The 3,805-nt window shown below is 36.1% G+C and overlaps 1 non-coding gene across 1 annotated transcript; it reads right to left on the bottom strand.

Moving 5' to 3' along the window:
* Positions 1 to 1,215: 1,215 nt before the first annotated feature.
* Positions 1,216 to 1,319, bottom strand: LOC121169559. The gene has a single exon (XR_005885863.1). It is a non-coding gene; the product is annotated as a U6 spliceosomal RNA (small nuclear RNA).
* Positions 1,320 to 3,805: the final 2,486 nt, after the last annotated feature.

Genomic DNA, 3,805 nt, shown 5'->3' with positions numbered 1-3,805 from the left:
TTACAGCAATGAATATTATGTCTGTTATGTATTTCCTTTGCTGGATTCTATATTCCTCACAAAGATCAGTTTGTTTCTCTAAGCCGTTTAGAATGTTTCTCCTATGCAGGTTTCTGAGAGATAAAGAAAACAAAATCAAAGGAAAGCAAATGATCATCTATACAAATATATGTCTGTAAATCGATCAGTCCATACACACATATTTTTAATAGATCAGAATGTTTCTAGTATGTGTTTTTCTTTTTAAATTTATTTTTATTAATTGTATTGCATTATGTGACACAGTGTTATGGGCACTGGGATTCCCCCCACCCCTCCCCGGACCCTCTCCCCATGGTGGATTTCTCCACCTTGCTGCGTTACCACAGTTCAAATTCAGTTGAGGTTCTTTCATTGGAAGTATTTACCAAGCATAAAGTCCAGTGTCTTATTATCCTAGTGGGTTCAAAGATTTCTTGGTGAGCCCATCTCTGGCCTGAAGGTAAAGCCAGCAAAGTATCATCCCAATCAATTAAAAGCCCAAACATAACATCAACAACCATTTACAACCTTATGGCATTAATTGACGTGGTATTAATAGTATGTTAATAGGAAAATGCGGTTTCTAGTATGTGGTTTTATATATAAAATACAAAGATGCAAATAAGGGAAAGGAAAAAGTATTTTCATTATAAGATTTTTATATTTTTGAAGTTAACTTACTTGCTTTAGAAAAAAGAAGCTCTAGGTTTAAGGGTATTTCACTCTTTTTCTAACAATGAACTGGATAGATTAATTTGATTTCTAATTAAGCCCATTTTTTGAAAGAGAGCATATTAGTGAGAAAAAAACCTCACTAATTTTGGAATCAATGATATTGCTATGATGGGAAATGATATTAAAAATCCCATTATTGGGCCCAAAACTGTAGCCAAGTGGCTAAAGTCCTTGCCTTGCAAGCACCAGGATACCAAATAGGTGTCGGTTCTAATCCTGGCAACCCCACTTCCCATCCAGCTTCCTGCTTGTGGCCTGGGAAATCAGATGATGACAGCCCAAAGCCTTAGGACCATGCACCCACATGGGAGACCCAGAAGAGCTCTGGGTTTCTGGCTTCAGATGGGTGCAGCTCTGGCTGTTGCAGCTGATTGTGGAGTGACTCATCAGACTGATGATCTTCCTCCTCTCTGTCTCTCATCCTCTCTGTATATCTTTCTTTTTTTTTCCTTTTTTGTCAAAAATATGGAACACTTCATGAATTTATGTGTCATACTTGTGCAGGGGCCATGCTAATCTCTGTATTGTTCCAGTTTTAGTACATGTGCTGCCAAAGCAAGCACTATATCCGGCTTTCTAATAAAAATAAATCTTAAAAAAAATCCCAATCTTATTGTACCAAATATAGAATGATAAATGCCCACATCTCCTGTTTATACATACATGAGTTCAAGTAACACTTTATTTCAGATTCAACTTTTCATTGTAATTAATGACTTCTCTAAATTAATATGTAAAATTAGAAAACACCCATAGAGAATGAAAAACAGTGCTTTGGTAATGCGATGCAATAAAACAGATTTTAGAAGCTTTGGATTGTAGTGGCTTTCTCTTTTCTATGGACATTTTTCCTTGGGCAAACTCTTCATTTTTGTTTTTCTGATCCATCTGGCAGAACGTTAGAATTAAAAAGCCTGGTTTCATGTCCACGATCTGATTTCAGATGTGGGCAGTAAGCTCTTTGAGGTTGACTCATGCAGAAGGTAGCTTGAAGCAATCTGTAGCATGATGATACAGCTTAACTCAAAGTTCAACAGCTTAACTTTGATTTGAGTACAAGCAAGAACACGTTTCCATTTAGTAAAGACTGTTTTGGCTTCCAATTTTCAGATTTTAGGTGAAAAACTCCCTCATTAGCCTCTCACAAGGACATGCGTGTTCCTTTAGGGTATCTGGTTTCCAGACTTTGAGTGTTATCAATGAAATTCAAGTGCCCAGAAAGACGAAGCAGTGAGAAGCGGTGCTCTCATAATTGGCTCTTTTTGGAACCATAGTTTCTCCAGTTATTTTTTTCTATAAAAGAGGTAATTCCTTGATCAAATAAGTTTGGAAATACTGTATAGTCTGTCCAACTCCCCACCTCCATTTCACAATGTTTATTTACATTATTTATTCACAATATTTATTACCATATTGAATTATTTGATAAGTCTTTCTATGCAGAAACATTTATTCCATGATTTAAAGTTAGTGTTTCTCAAACATATTTAATCTTGGATATATATATATATTTTTTTATTATTTTATTATTATTATTTTTTTACTAAAGATTGTTCACTAATATCAACCTGCAGGACTCACAGTTTTGCTCTATACATTTGGAAACTGCAGCATAATTTCCTGCTCGTTTTGACATTATTTGTTAATATTTCACTGGTGATAGAGTCCACATTGAGTGTCAAGAAAATTGTCTAGCCCTGCAGGATTGAAGAATGCGAGAAGCTGGGCCTGGTGCAGTAGTAGCTTAGTTGTTTCAGTCCTTGCCTTGCATGTGCCAGGATCCCATATGGGTGCTGGTTCTTGTCCTGACTGCTCCACTTCCCTTCCAGGTCTCTGAGTGCAGCCTGGGAAAGCAGTAGAGAACGGCCCAAAGCCCCGGAACCCTGCAACTGCATGGGACACCTGGAAGAAGCTTCTGGATCCTGGCTTTGGATCAGCTCAGCTCTAACTGTTGGGGCCACTTACGGAGTGAACCAGCAGGTAAGCAATCTTTTTCTCTGTCTCTCCTTCTCTGTAAATTTGACTTTTCCAATGAAAAGAAATAAATCTTGGAAATAAAAACTAACAAAAAAGGATGTGAGAAGTGAGATAAAAGTTTATAGTAGGGTAATGTACTATGCAAAATGCTAAAGATATACTTTATTGACATATTTTCCTCAGTCTATTTTGAGATCATCTCTTATTAGCAATAGAAGCAGCAAAGGAAAATTATATATAGATATAGAATATATATATAATGTGTATTGTAGATACAATTTGCTTTTTATAAAACATTTGATTTCAGGTAATTTACATGTAGAAAACAATAGTTTCCCCTATTATTGTTTCCATATTTTAGTTGCGGTGCCAAAATAGACATGGTGGAATAAAACAATACTTCCACATGCTTTAGCTATACCTATTAGTAGTGGGATTGCTGAGTCACATGATGATTCTGTTTCGTGTGTGTATGTGTGTGTGTGTGTGTGAGGGAGAGAGAGAGGAAAGGAGAGTAAGAGAGAGAGAGATCTCCATGCTGTGTTAGTATTTGTAGAATACTGTCTTTTCGTTAGCAGCCATTCTGACTGCAGCGAACTGATAGCTCACTGTAGTTAGGTTTGCATTTCTGGTGACTAGTGACAATGAGAGTTTTTGCCAAAATTCATTGGTCATTTGTATTTCGCCTTTTGCTGTCTGTCCTGACTGGTTGTTATTTTGTTATTGAATATTTAAAGTTGCTGATGATATATACTGCTTATCAGTTCTTTCTTGAGTAAGCCGTCGCAAATATTTTCTCTGTCACATGTATCTTCATCCTATTATTGTCTTTGCTACACAGAAGCTTCTGAGTGCGATAATCTGTCTCTTTTTCTTACCTGTGCTATTGGAATATTATCCAGAAAGTCACTACCTACATCAATGTTTTGATATTTCCCCTTATATTTTCCAGCAGTTTCAAAGTCTCAGCTTTTAAATTTAGGTCTTAGATATATCATGAGTTGATTTTTAATATGATGATAGATAAGGGTCTAAAGTTATTTTTCTACACAGATTTCCAGTTTTTACTCTC

This window comes from Ochotona curzoniae, unplaced genomic scaffold, assembly GCF_017591425.1.
Source record: "Ochotona curzoniae isolate NIBS_2020 unplaced genomic scaffold, NIBS_Ocur_1.0 scaffold_1852, whole genome shotgun sequence".
NCBI classification, from domain to species: domain Eukaryota; kingdom Metazoa; phylum Chordata; class Mammalia; order Lagomorpha; family Ochotonidae; genus Ochotona; species Ochotona curzoniae.
This window is presented reverse-complemented; position numbering and strand designations above follow the sequence as displayed.